Source organism: Suricata suricatta, chromosome 13 (assembly GCF_006229205.1).
Source record: "Suricata suricatta isolate VVHF042 chromosome 13, meerkat_22Aug2017_6uvM2_HiC, whole genome shotgun sequence".
NCBI lineage: Eukaryota > Metazoa > Chordata > Mammalia > Carnivora > Herpestidae > Suricata > Suricata suricatta.
This window is the reverse complement of record NC_043712.1, coordinates 53,505,329-53,520,939: the sequence shown is the minus strand read 5'-3', so window position 1 is coordinate 53,520,939 and position 15,611 is coordinate 53,505,329. Positions and strand designations below refer to the sequence as shown.

At 36.8% G+C, this 15,611-nt stretch overlaps 1 long non-coding RNA gene across 3 annotated transcripts in view; it reads left to right on the top strand.

Moving 5' to 3' along the window:
• Positions 1 to 15,611, top strand: part of LOC115277071 — a 58,259-nt gene that overhangs the window by 1,244 nt on the left and 41,404 nt on the right. For 2 of the 3 annotated variants that reach the window (XR_003902206.1, XR_003902207.1), the window contains exons 2-3: positions 8,334 to 8,782; positions 10,181 to 10,364. This is a non-coding gene — a long non-coding RNA (uncharacterized LOC115277071). The remainder of the gene's footprint in view (positions 1 to 8,333; positions 8,783 to 10,180; positions 10,365 to 15,611) is intronic. The other variant, XR_003902208.1, reaches the window with a different exon arrangement.

The window sequence follows — 15,611 nt, the reverse complement described above, 5'->3', positions numbered from 1 at the left end:
CATTACCCTCAAATTACAGGTTAGGAGACTGAAGCAAAAGAATTTAAGTTATTTGCCAATGCCTCATGTCTAAGAAGTATGAAATCAGGCACTTGAAGTTTTTTTTGGAGAAGAACTATTAGAAATGAATGCAATTAAGTTATAGATAATTAAATTAAGAGCTGAGAAACAGTTAATACATAAATATGATCATAAAAACATAATGCAGATATAGAAACAGACATAGCTCTTGCTTCTATTGTTCATCTTAAAGACTTTTTAACCCAAGCCTGTAATAGCATCCATGGAAAGGGAAAAACTAGCCCAGGAGAAATTGTACCATGTTGCATAGGTCTTTCTGTTGTGCAAACTTTGTTTTGCTCTGGTCAGGCAGTGAAATTGAACATAACTACCTCATTCATTGTTTTACCTCCCTGGAATTAGGAATTCTGGATGATTCTGTAGAAATAACATAGTTCATTATATAAATGTATCCGAAATAGCATACAAATATATGAATGGTGATGATTTCCTGGGGAAAGATTCTGAAGATTGGATCTTATAACTCCTTGTAAATAACCTGAGGGGTAAACTTCCCTTTACACACAGAAGAGGCAAATTGGCCCATCCCAATGTTCTCAACAACGCCTTGATTTTTAGGGAAACAATGAATCAAATTCTTTCCCCTTTATATGCCAAAGAACATAAATTCCCAAGCCCACGCGGAAAGGAAATCATATGTACCTCCTACCAAAGTCTGTTCTTCTATAAGGTAGAAATGATGACTCATAGCAAAGGCTACTAGTTCTGATCAGGGAGACACTGAAAAGACCTTTTAGAGAATTGTCAAGGGCAGAGATACTCCACACTTTCCCAGAGAGTGAGCATGAGAGAGGAGAAGAATAGTTGGCTCCCAAACTGAAGGAAAGATCTGATTTTGGATCTTGAAGATAATCATGCAAATTCATGCAGGCAGATTTACTCCCAAGTTTACAATACCCCAGTTGCTGACCTACTGGTTAGAGCACTGGGAAGAAAATTCATTTCCTAAATAAAAATAGGGATGAAAATTTACAGGGTAAGTAAATGGGGGTGAAGGAGGACAGAAGAATGTATAAATGTTAGTTCCAAAATATGAGTGAATGGGTTAGAGATAATGTACCCTCTGGAAATAGCAAATGTTGTAAGCTTTCAGAGAAAGAGATAAATCATAAGAGATTTGGAATGCTTCTCAAGGGCTGAAGTAGAAGGAAATTAAATATCCTCAATAAGATTCTTGAGAGAAATTTTATATAACTGTATTATTTAAATATGAGGAGAAAAAATCAAAATCAACCCAAATTCAACAGGAAATAATCTCTTTGGAAAACACAGCACACACATACCTAAAAATATGCAGGAGACAACAAAAGACTATAGAGACAAATTATGTGTCTACATAGTCAGACTCTTCCTGACCTAGCCCCACCCAGGGGCAGATGCTGAAAATACTCAACACTTACACTCAGCTCTGGCCTGAACCAGTTCAATCCAAGTCTGAGCATTATTTTAGAGACCCCATCCTCCCTAATCAGTAGTGTCTGGAATGCTTCTTGTTGCCAATATGGGTATCTGATATGCCTGCCTGGGGTTGTCCTGTGCTACTAATAAAAATGGCTAGTAGCCAGCATTGAGCTTGAGCCAGTTTCTTTCTAAATAGTTTGCATACATTATCTTATTTAGATCTCAAACAATTCTCTAAGATAGGTAATGCAATCTCCCTTACTGGTGAGTGAAAGTGGGTTCCAAGAGGTTAAGTAATGTGCTCCAGGACACTCAGCTAGTAAGTACCAGAACTAGTCCCCACCACAAGGGGTGTTCCACACGTTCCATCCAGCACATATTCACATTTTTTTATTTAAAAATTTTTGTAAATGTTTATTCATTGTTGATGTAGACAGACAGAGTGTGAGTGGGGAGAGGCAGAGGGAGAGAAAGAAACAAAGAATCTGCAGCAGCCTCCATGCTCTGAGCTGTCAGCAGAGTCCGATGAGGGGTTTAAACCCACAAACCATGAGACCATAAGCTGAGCTGAAGTCGGACACAGGCGCCCCCATTCATATTTTTAAAATTATAAACTCAACTAATTCCCCAAAGGGTTAGAAAGTCACCCTTACCTGGGTCTCCTTTCAACAGGGTCTAAATATTCATCATTCTATCTTTTAAAACTGAAGGGATTACAAAAATCAGCCCAAACCATGGGATTATCATCTACCTGAACATACATATGCTTCTTCCGTCTCCGGCTCATTCCTCCCAGAGGTGGAGCCAACTGGATCATTCCAGAATTCCCTGAACCCACTGGCACTAGAAATTGGAATTTTGTCATCTTGCACCAAGCCCAACCATCTAAAGGTATTTCTCCTTCCTTGCATGAGCCCTACCACATCTTCATAATTAATTCTCCATCCTCCTTGAACACAATTTATGGCCAAATAGGTCTCAGGCTGAAAACACAAAGATTCTGTCATGTTCATATGACAGCTAAAATAGCAGTGTTTATTTCATTCCTCATATCCATGACATGACGCACCCCATCAACTAAAGGAAACACTCAGCCTTCAGGATGATTTTGTTTCTTTCTAGCTCAAGCCCCTCAAGCCCTACATTTCCCTCTCTTTCAGAGCTTTCAGAACAAAACCATTGGAAGCAAAGGAGATGATATACTTTCGAAGATAGTAATGCAGATATGGAGGCAGATCAAACCCTACTTCAAAAGACCTAAAGCTAAAAACAAAAACAAAAAAATTTAACTGTGTGAAGAGATACTGGCTACAAAATGGACAAAAAGGTCCTAGATGAGCTGAATTATAAATGCAATTTACACTTGTCTTTTTGATTGTTTACACATGAGCCACATTAGCCTTGCTGATTATTTATCTAATATTTGTTCAAAAACTCTACTAAAAAATAACATTCACACAGAAAAGTACACAGCTATAATTACATCACTTAATAAATTTTTACAAAAGGAAGATCCCTGCATCACTAGCATGAAACAGACCATTCCAGATCTACAGCACAGAGGCCTCTTCTGGTTATTATTGTTAACTTCCTCATTTACACTCTGCTGGGGATCTGTTTTGCCCATCCTAGAACTTTAACATATAGAATAATGCAGGATGAACCCTTTTGTGCATATATTTTTTAATCAGTCAAAATTACATTTCTGAGAATCATTCATATTGCTCTAGATTACTGTACTTTCATTTGGCATTTTCTGTGTAGTATTCCACAGGAATGTCATGATTTCTTTATGCATTCTATATTACATGGAATTGGTGCTGATTTTTCATTATTACAAGTATACTTGATGCCCAATTCATGTACATGCTTTTTGATGAACATATGTATTACATAGTCTTATTTTCCCTAGTAAAATATGCTCACATTAATAGTTATCAAATTTCTTCCCATTGGTTTGGATTATGTGGCCAATGTGATAAGATTATTTTGTTTTGTATCTCAATTCTGAATTCCATAGTGCTGGCAACTCTTCTCAGTTTCCATTATCTGCAAATTTGAAAATAAGTTTCTTCATTTTTCTGACAAATCGTTTTAGAACAGTAAATATTTTTAAGTCTAGTATAACATATTATATTAGGCTGTTCATCTCCAGCCCTAGGAAGAATGTGGGAAGTACTAAAATTTATTATTGTTGCTAAGAGGCCAGAGGGTTTTTTAACAACTCTCCCAAAATCTAGTGCTCTGCTTTAATCTTGCCATTCCCACCTCATACTTATAGGGGTTTTTTTTTTTTTTGAGCTAACTTGGACTTTTTCTTTTGAAAAAAGTAATCATAACATTTTATAGCAAATTTATTTTATGTCTTATCCCTCCTGGTTAAATTTATATTTGAATAAACTTCTGTGCAAGGAACTCTCCAAAGCAATACACCAGTAGAAGTCTCAGACACTATAATTTGAGTTAAATAGATATTGTGGCATAGCAGAAACTTCCCAGACATCTCAAATATGTGATGTTGGCATGCATGTTGCATTTATAACTGAACTGGACTGGTCCACTGAGTACTAGCTAAAACAACAACAACAACAACAGCAACAAGAATATACTTCCTCTTACTTGAGGATTATTGAATTTTTGTAATAAATGATTTTAAAATTTGAAGTTTTCATTAATGCTTTTAGCCAGGGTTGGATGGGGTCAGTGGCTGGAGAAACAGGAAAAACACAAACAAACAGGTTTTTTGATTTCATGTCTTTCTCTGAAGAGTCAAGTCTGAAGGTTGACTCATTGCCTTGAATGCAGATTAGTCTCTACTGTACTTCCATTCCACATTTTCATTTGGATAGGAAAGTCTAACACAAACTAAAACTTCACTCCTAATAGAGAAGTCTTCCTGTCTTTTTCAATTACTGTCTTCCCATATGTATAATAATTAGGTCAAGTTTCTTCCATAGACAAATATATTGCTAAGCTATATGATGGAAAATGGTTACTAGATGTTTCACCATGATATAATAAATAAGATAAGTTGACAGAATAAAGGAATCAAGTCATCCATTAATAAACCTTTAAAAAATCAGTTTAGCTTTTGATTTATTTAATGAGGTCTTAATATTTAATGGTATACAGATCTCATTTCGAGGTAGCTTTCCACATTTTCTCTCTCCCAAGCCCATAGTTTTCAATCTTGTAGCTCCTCTCTCAGAAGTCCAGTTCTTTGGAATCTTCAATCTGTCTCTTTAAGTAGCTCCTAATAATTCATTGAAGTCGCTACATCAAATGAAAACTCTTTGCTATTCCTAATTCAAGAACTCAAATTCCAAGTGATAAAATTAGTCCTGGCACCCAAAATGACATAAATGAATATGTGCATTCTCTTTATGTTTTTAGGCCTGAGAGAAAATTAGTCGTAGGAGTGTGGGGCTGCAGAAAACAAGGGAAGTGTTATAAGTAGGGAGGAACTAGGGAAAATGTAGATCTGTTAGTGCCCAGAGTAAGTAAGTAGGCAAGGGGTGTTAAAGAAGTTACTAACATCTGCATTCTAAATAGCAGCTGTGTAACGTTGGAATAGATAAGATTATCTACCTTGGAAATGACCTGAAACAACCATAGTTGAGAAAAAAGTAACTTTTTAGGCCAATATTTAAAAACAAAAACAGAATTAAAATGGTTGATTTAGCTGATTGTACTTAGGGATTTTTTTTTCTTCCTTTAGCGCCTTTTAAAATCACTGTATTTCAAAATTTCAAGTGGAAAGTATCTAGTTATGTCCAATTTTTAAATTTAAAATCATATTTTCAAGAAATAAGACATGTAGACTAGTGAATTTAGGTGAGAAAATAGAACATTAGAGAAATAAGTAACTTTCTAGAATTGTCCTATCAAACAAAGTTCCAAATAATTTTTGTATACAATCCACTCTAGGACAGGTGGACCATAACAAATACTTTTTATGTGTAGATAGGCTGTGCTTAGAGCCTTCCTTCCAAAGAGGCTAGTCTAAGGGGCTGGGCCAAGGGGAATAACTTTCCTGCGAGTAATCTTGACCAACACTACCCCAGTCAGGTGATGAAGGACAATATCAGCAGTAATAAGTCATACTGAAAGCACAGACCTTTGATATGATGTGATGAGAATAGCACTTTACCCCTAAATTCCTAGTCTAGTTGTAATCATGAGAAGAACATCAGATGCATTCCAGTTGAGGGATATTCCACAAGAAGCCTTAGCAGTACTCTTCAAAACATCAACTCAAGGTCATCAGAAACAAAAAAAAAAGCCTAAGAAATTGTCGTAAATAGGAAGAGCAGAAGGTGACAAGATAACTGAATGCAATGTACTAGCCTGAATGGAGTTTGGGGGCAGAAAAAAAGAGCATTAGGTAAAAATGAAGGGAATCTGAATAAAGTATGGACTTTAGTTAAAAATAATATATCAATATTGGTTCATTAAATGAAAATTTACTACACTATTATTTAGACGTTAATAACACAGAAAACCAGGTACTGAGTGTACCGAGACATTCTGTACTCTCTTCAAAATGTTTATGTAAATCTAAAGCTATTTTAAAATAAATGTTTACTTTAAAAAAGAAAAACAAACAGCAGGCCCCTTTTTGGAACTGTAAACATCAAAGCAGTATATGGGGATTATGATATTGGAGGTATGAATTCCTGGAACAGCTTACCACAGACTTGTGGGTCATCTCTGGAAATCTTTAAAGGCAAGTTGAGCCATCTTGTCTCTTAGAATTGTTTAGGCCACTACTGTGTCTTAAAACGGGTAGATTAGAATCAGTAAATTCTGGTCCCCTCTGGCTCCATTGTTTTACAAGTCTATTATTTATTTATAGCATTGGATATCAGTTACCTATGGGTAAACCTAATTTCCATTTTTATTAGCATTCTCACAGAGGCTGAATTTCTTTCAGACTTGTGTTGATTCTTATGTTTGCATGATAGTAGTATAAAAAAGCATTATTCCTATTTAGGTATATCAAATGCTTTGCTTTCTCCAATAATGCAAGGAGACAGGCTTGTTTATTATGGGTTTCTTCCAAATAATTTTGTAATGACTGTAGCACTTAGTTATCTTCCAGGTGCCAGCAAATTAATACTAAGAGTTCTACAAAGTTCTCATGACTCTTCTCTAAAATATAGAGATGCACCAAAATGATGGTAGAATCTTACATCTTTACTCTTCTAAAATTATCCCCCCCCCCTAATTATATGAGGCCTAGTGCTTATCTACACTTATCTCTAGTGTAACATTCTTTTGTTTAAATTTCTAAACAAAATTAGAAAAGTGGAAGCGAAATCACATATCTCTTTTGGAACCATAAATAAAAGTCTAAACCCAGGCTATAAAAACACCAAGATGGAATTTTTTTTTCTGTCTGGGACTGCATACATTTTCCCCTCATACCCCTGTACTTACTCATTACTCCAAAACTCTGTGGGTGTGTCCTTCTTTACACAAAATCATAGTTAAACTGCGTTATCTATACTTCATTCAAGCAAAAGCCCAAAGTCCTTTCAGGCAAACTGCTGCTAGGGAAGGTCATGTTTCATACCTTCATTATAGTGCAGAACATGCTTTGAATGTTCAATAGCTTTGGTTAATAAGATCAGTATAATTCGCACAAGGAGCAAGTAGATGAACCATGTGAAGATTTGGCTAACGGAGGTAGGCTGGAGGTCCCCATGGTCCCCATATTTCTTCCACTGTTTTCTCTGTCCACTGTTAAATTTCCTTTCTTAGTTGACTGGCTGGGCTACATTGCAAGGCTATAAATGAGTCCCTTCTTTGCCCTTGAACTTGTTAAGCTCTCCAGCTTCTACTACTTTGTCTGGCAGGCAGCCCCACATCCTCATGACTTTCTGCAAGAAACAGAACCTCCTGGTAACTAACACACTGCCCTGTCCTCTACTGTGAAGCAATCTCACTTCTGAGCTAATGACTTGAGACTTCTCTTTCTCTTTCCTTTTTAATAAAGTTTTCAGACCATAATAAGTAACAAAGAAGAAGATTAGGGGAAAGAGGAAAGTGAGGGGAAGAGGGGAAGAGAGACAGAGTGAGGGAGAGGAAAAATGCTATAAATACAGACCAGTACCTAATTATAATTCAAGACACCGGCAATTTAATAAAAACAACTCCTCCAGAATGCAGCCATAAGGAAAGAGTTTCCACAATCTGTTCATCTGCATAATTAGTGATTGAGGACCTGGGAACAGTTGGAACATTGCTGAGGAAGGCCCAGGTCACATTATTGATAACATAAATAACAAAGATACAGATTTCCCCAAACTACAAACATCAGAATGTAACTAACAACAACCTAATAGGAGCATAGAAAACAAACAGAAAGCAGATAAACTCTGGAGCCGGGCAGGCAGAAGCCTGGAGTCAGGCACATCATTCATCAGTCTAAATACCCTCAGGTTTCTTAGAGTCACCTAAAAATACGAAAACAGGAAATCCCCCTCAGTGGTGCTATCTGCAAGGATGTGTGACTATGGCTGTGAGTTTGCACGTTCTCCGAGTCAGACACATAGTCTTTATGCTGTTACACATGGGGACATAATTCATTTTGGAAAAAAAAATTTGCATTGCTAAACTTGGTTATTTAATGACACAGTGGAGACCTGGCAAATGAGTGCTGGGGACATGGTCTGCATTTCAGAACCAGGCTGAATTCTATATAAGAGACTGATAAGTATATTCAATCCCTTTAAAAGTGAGCGAGTTTTTCAGCTCCATTATAAAACTCTGTGCATTCCTATTGCCAATTTGAGAAGGGTTATACAACCCTGAGAACCTTAAGTGTTTTTTACCTTCTCATTTTGCAGCTCCTGCCACAGGGCTGAGAAGATAGTATGCCGAATAGATATTGTGGACAGGCTCACTAGAGACGAATCAAACAAAAATACAAGGAAGTTAAAAACCACTTAAAATTCTACTGCCCGAATACTATCACTGTTTTTGCAAATCTGGGGAATGAACTTTTATGCAGATGAAGATACAATTGCCAAATAATTGTTTTCAAACTGGGGATCAGCTACATCAAAGTTGTGGACCCACAGACTGGGCAAGACCTAAGAGTTTTACATAAATCAGTCTAAGGTGTGTACACGTATGAACTGTCAACCCTGGCAAATCTGAACCCTTTGTATCTTCAGCCAGTGTGAGACCTCTTTCACTGTTTGAACAAAGAACTGTATCTGAGGCCAAACAGTGTGGGTGACAGCAAGGGACAAGGAAAGAATTTCCACGGCACATATCTCTGTCATGCACCACTGTAAGTATGTGAATATTTTCAACTTTTCACAAAAGAAAGAAAAACAGTAATACTTTTTAAAAATATATGTGGCTTTGTGCTTTAAGGCTTTAAAAACCACACACATACCTGTGGTTTTGAAATATCCTTAAGACAGCAGAGGGGACAATCCTGTCTGACTGGGTGAATGAGATGGAAGGAAAACCCATCCTGAAAGGAGGAAATTAACCTGTTCCTGTAGAGTTATCATAATTGTACACGGTCTTGGGATCGAAGGCCTCTAAAGCCTAAACCTACCATTACTTGACAGTTGGAAAAGCAGTATGGGGAATTTGCACTTTTAAGATTAAGTGTATTGGGGCACCTAGGTGTCTCAGTTGGTTAAGCATCTGGCTCTTGATTTCCACTCAGGTCTTGATCTCACAGTCTTGAGACAAAGTCCCATGTTGGGCTCAGCGCTAGGCACAGAGTCTCTCTCTCCCTCTGCCCTTCCCCTGCTCGCTCCCTCTTGCTCTCTCTCTCTCAAAATTTTTTTTAAATTAAAATCTGAAAATTAAGTGTATCATTCATACATGAAACATATCGATTTTATTAGTTTATTCAGCAAATATTTACTGAGTACCTCTTAAATGCCAGATACTCCTCTAAGCCTTGATGTTACCAATAAACAATGGGGACAAAAACGTCTCTGCCTTCATCAAACTAAAGTCCCTGTGAGTAAACACATGGGCAGTTACCTCCTACTCCTTGCATTCCTAAAGAAGCTTTTTCTATCTCCAACATAGCCCCCATGATTTGAAAATTATATTGCCCCTGGGAAGATGCATAAAGCTGCTGACTGGTCTAGCATACCTGGTGAAACGGATTGAAAAATACTTTGCTAGTGGTAAGAAGTGAAATGCAGCAAGCCTCAAAAGAATAGGGCATCAAAAAGCTGAACCTTTTTTAACCACAGACAGTGGGATAAAGCTAGATGTCATGCATACCTGCCAATGACATCTGTTATAGAAGAATTTGAATCTAATGTATCACCTTCAAAAACTCTGGAATGTCTTTGCACTATTTTCCTGGGTCATGGACCATGACTTAAAGTAGAGGCTCCCTAACTTTTGGACTTCATATATTGGTACAATTAAAATACAACAACAAAAGCAAAGAATGGGAACTGCCATGGGGGTACCAAGTTTTAATTGCAAATGAAGACATTAAAAGATATTTAAATATGTTTAAAAGTAGAAAAAAACCACAAAATTATTTCGAGTCATTTCTAAGAAAGTACAAGTGGTCTTTGTAACAACACCCATTAGCTGTTGTATTGAGATAGGCTAAATTATGCTGTAGTAACAAATAAGTCCCCTACCCAGCCCCCAGTCTTAGCCACTGGAAACGACACGCTCCTTATTTTTCATGGGTTGGCAGGAGCCGGTGGTCATCCCTTCGAGATTGAAGATTGATGAAGCCGCCATCTCCAACATGGCCAACTGCTGTGTCAGAAAGGAACAGAGAGTTCCGGGAGCTCCAGCATCATCAGCAACTAATGCTCTGGAAGTAACACATAGCACTTCTCTTACAACTCATTGGCCAGAACTAGACACATGGTCAGGTGAGCTAGCACTATCCAACCGGCATCATATGTTTGATGAGCAACAAAGATGAGCTCCACAGCTCATCATGGATCTTATTTTCTCATTTCAGTATGGATTCGTGAAAACTTGGTCACTTCACCCCTCGATAGGGGGTTGAGGGGGAGGGAAGAAGGGAAGGGATGGAGAGAGGAGGAGAGGAGGGAGAAAGAAAGAGAAGCATTTATAGCCCAAATAAAATTATTTCTGGAATTTGGCCCCATCTTGGGGGTATGAGCAAATTATTACCTTCCTCCCAACAATAAAGTGATGACTAGTGAGTGAGACCCTGTGACCAAAGGTGAACAACCCCGAGAACCTGGATCCCAGGAGTGACAGTGCACGGGAAGGGCACTAAAACTCAAAGCCTGTCCCAGTAGCAAAGGCTCTTGTTCTTGAGCTGAAAGACAATTTGCTGTAGCTGTCAACAACATCATGCTTTATAACTCATTCTTAATCCACCCCCTCAAGGATGATGATTTCAATATTAACTCTGCATCCAAACATCTGAACAGGTCTGAGTCAGCCCAGCAAAACCCAACACCATGTTGACCCTAAAGGTTGCATAAGAAATGAAAAGAAGCTTAGTTTCCTGTGCTGTGTGCTCATTCAGTCACAATTGTTTTGCTCTGGTTTGTTGCTTTTACTGTTGTTAATACATGTGGCAAAACCAACCCTCAAAATGAAGTTAAATCTCTTTACTCAGCCATTCTATTGAGCTATGAGGCAGGGAAGTCTTATGCTGTTTTATGGAAATTCTGATTTTCAAAGTAATAAACAAATCTCAAAGGAACCAGAAAGGAATGATTGGACCCATGCCACACACTCTGTGTGGGCTCAAGAAATTGTATTTGATGATGGCAAATTTCCTTTTCAAAAACACCCTCAAACAAAGCTTAAGTTCCAGAAATGTTTTCCAGGCCAGACTTGTAGTAAATTTTCCTTGGAGGCCCTAATGCCATATGAAGGACAAATGGAACTAAGATAGACTTGGTACTCAAATGAGGGATAAGGAAATTCAAACAAATATGGACTGCAACTAGATTTAAGCCTTTGATTCTATAATTCAAATAAATAATAGTCAATTTAGTTGGTGGAGAAAAGCCAGTGCTGTCATTTAATAAAACATATATTGTGCAAGATAAATGAACTTTTTAAAAAATTCATGATAAAATACTATCAGAAGGATATAAAATGAAATGCAAATCTCTCTCTTTCCTCACTTATCCCCAATGACTCCTAAGTTCTTCTTCCTTAAATGTAAAGAGAAAAAACTGTAATGCCTCTATTAGTGTGTATATTCATGTATGTTTTCCATCTACTCAAATGGGATCTTCTTCATTTCACTTGTTCAGGCTGTTAGCATCATGAAGGCACAGCTTCTGTAGATTTCTCTTCTGTGTTGGGACTTCAACAATATCAGTTGACTTTCCATTTGAATTCATTGAGAAAGTTGCTCATTTAGACAACCAAATATTTTATATAGTACCTTGCACTGGAAAACAAACAAACAAATAACTCCTCAAAACCTCCTGAATTTAAATATTTCAGGATTAAATATTAGTTATGAATGAGTGAGGCTTTCATCTACTCCTGAAATAAATAACTAATGTACTAAATAAATGCTTTTGAATAATAAACTTGGCTTTGTCATTGGCACAAAGAGCTATCTGTCAGATGCCCCACTCTTAACAGAACAGAAATTCCAAAGCATGTTTATGCTATTCATAGCTTCCTTGGATACTTGTGGGGTAAATTTGAATTAAAAGCTTGGAAATTGGAAGAGACCTCATCAGAGTTTTCTGAACTTCTGTCAGAATTAGAAAGAGTATCATGGTCAGAAGAGCCCTTGTGCAGTGGTCCTTTCGGTGAACCTGACAGTCTCAGCCACAGAAACTATTGGGTCCATCTAAGTACACAAGGACATTGCTGAGAGTTTAGTACCCAGTTGTTTACAGATAAATATATAGATTTCTGAGGCAGAGTTTGAGAATGCATATAGCCAAAGAGGAATGATTAAACAGAGAAGGGTTAATGAGAAATAGCTAATTATCGAGCACCTACTTGTCAGATACTACAAGTACTTAAATTTTCTCAGCTAACAAACGTCCCTACAAAATAGTTTGCCCTCCAAAATAGATAATAGATAGATGATAGAAAGATGGATAGATAGATAGATAGATAGATAGATAGATAGATAGAAAGATAGATCACTATTTTACAGAAAAGAAAAGTCATTCATCCAAGTCATGCAGTCAGCAATAGATTGGGCAGAGATTCAAATGTAAGTCTCTGATTACAAAGACAATCTTCTTCTCACTGTACCGCAAACCCTTTTCAAAAATTATCTATTCACTAAAATATGTGCCAGGCCCAGATGGCTTTACAGCTGAATTCTATCTAACTTGCAGTGAACAGATAATCCTTATGTTATTCAAAAAATTTCTGACCATAGCAAAAGATGGAAAGTTTCCCAATTTAATTTATGAAGCTAGCATAACCTTACTTCCCAGTCCTGATGAAGATAAGAATGGAAAGAAAATGATAAAAAAATTTCACTCCTAAACATGAATTCAATACAGTCACTAAATCAGATGTACAGATTATCAAATTAAATCAAGGTGCACATTTAAAAAATGGCACCCTATGTTTAAGCCAACTGTATTGCAGGAATGGAGGGATAGTTCAACATTAAAAAATATGACAACATAATTTACTAAATGTACAGGTTAAGTTAAAAACATAAGCTCATTTATTAGTGCTGAGAAACATCTCTCAAAAATAGCTGTCATCTTAAATTTAGAAATAACAAAAAAGAGTGTAATAGAACTTCAAAGACTTCATTTTAACATAGCAAACATCACACTAAGAAGGAAACCAGTGATGATAATTTAAATAATGTTGTCTGAGGGATTCTAAGATAATAAAATAATAAGATAAGTCATATAAACAGTGGGAAGAACGAGACACAGGTATCATATACACGATATGGTTGCATACCTGGTAACTCAAAAGACTGAGAGAAGCTGATAACATTAAGAAGATAGTTAATAATGTTATTGTGTAAAAAAGTGAATCAAAGGACATCTTGTATCTCAGTATTTGGGGAAAAACATTTTATTATAAACCTATTCCTTTCATACCAGCATAGAAATTTAATGAATTCTAATCAAAAGTTCATTAGGTTATCTATCTCAGAACTAGACAAAGTGATTTAGAGGTTCATTTGGAAAGTGAGTGTATAATTGCCTAGAAATTTATGAAAAGTAAGAATAAAGGGAGCAAGAAACTTTCTATACCAGACACTAAAACTTTTTAGAGTGCAAGATTCCAGAAGGAAGGCTTTCTGTCTGTGATTTTTCCCAGGACTCACACAGTGCCAGGAGCACAGTGTACACTGAATAATTATCAATTTAATGTATAAATGAAGTTAGCAAATAAGATCAAAAGATGAGATTCCAAGCCCATGAGTAAGCAGGTAAATCGATGAGATGGAAGGGAGTCAAAAGCTAATTTAAGTATATTTTATTACATGGTAAAGTGGCTGTTCAATTTTGAGGGGAAAGATTCGGTATATGACCAATGGCTTTAAGAATGTTGGTTTTCCTTCTAGAAGAAAATAAAGTTAGAGCCCTAGATGACCCCAAAATAAAAAATAAATGCCCAGTAAATAAAGGATTTAAACATAATGTAAATGTTTTAGCCATGCATTCTCTATACTTTTACTTACATTACACATCCCTGATTGTCACCTGCCTGGATCTTTCAGTCCCCACTTCCCCGGATCCAGTGGGACTTCCTCATCCAGATTAAACTTGGCTCATTTCACCCTCTCTTCACCACCCAACACCTGCTCTCTCTGGTGTATGTGACTATTCTCCAGATCCCCACTCCAATGGGATGAAATGTTCTTAGAAGGAATTTGTTTTCCAGATGTGTCTTCATGGCTGTATTATTTGTGTCCTGATTTGGTCAGTGAGATTTGACAGAATAATAAATGCAAACAAATTAGTGGAATTGTAACATTAAGCTTCCATTGTACAATTGTGTCTGAAATCATCTGTGCCAAGCAAATGATTAGAAGAGGCAAAAAACAAAGCAAAACAAAACAAAACAAAACAAACCCCGAAACACAATAACCCAAAATTTCTATTCACAAGATATTGCAAACAGTGCAGTTAGGTAAACTTAAAGTGACTAGATAGCAAGTTGATTAATCATAAAAAAGGAACAGAAAATAAGATAAAAGGATTTTTCATCCAATTTTAAGAACAGAGTGCCAAAAATCATTAAAAAAAAAAAAGATAAATAAATAAAAGGGCACCTGGATGGCTCAGTTGGTTGAGCATCCGACTCTTGATTTCAGCTCAGATCATGATCATGAGATCAAGCCCCAAGTTAAGTGCCATACTGAGCGTGAAGTCTGCTTAAGATTCTCTCTCTCTCTCCCACTTTCCCTTTCCCTGGGTCACACTCTCTGTCTCTCTTAAATAAAAAATATAAATAAAAATAAATGTAAAAAACCCAAAAAACAAAAATCAAAAAAGATCAATATCAAAAGGCCCCACGGACTTGTGGGAATATTCTGGTGGTTTTTGATACAACTGAGACCATTCCCTTCTTTTCCTTCTCTGGGGCTGGTCTGAAACAAACCTAAAGACTGTTATTTTTGTTGTTGTTGTTGTTGTTATTCATTTATTACTTCCTAGAACAAAGGTACTCACAAAGGTGTGAGAAAAATCTTAACCATAAGACTGAGGGACTGTTTGACCACTCTCTACTTCCTCTCCCTGCAATGAAATGGCTTACATGTTAAGAATCTCATGTAAACTGAATGAGGAAATTAGATATCAGAGTGCCTTCACCAGATCCTGGGCTCCACTCATCTTTCCTGAGAAGTAACCAAATACAGTAAATGGAGCATGGACTTGGATGCCATACAGTCCTGAGTTCAAACACTTGTTTCACGTTTTGCGGAAATTTGTTTTTTATTCAGGGCTTCAGTTTTCTTATCTTTCAAACAAGGAAAAGAAATAATGATCTCACTCCTGAGGAAAGTATTCAAGACAGAATTGCTCATTCCTGATCCCTTCCCACCATTCCCAGCAGCATTTTTCAAAGGCGAGGGGGCATTTTCAAGACTACAATCTCTAATAGAGAGAAAATGCATATCCAATTTGCTATTAGATAAGGCTCATTCAGAATAAATGTCCAAGAAATCTGTAAGC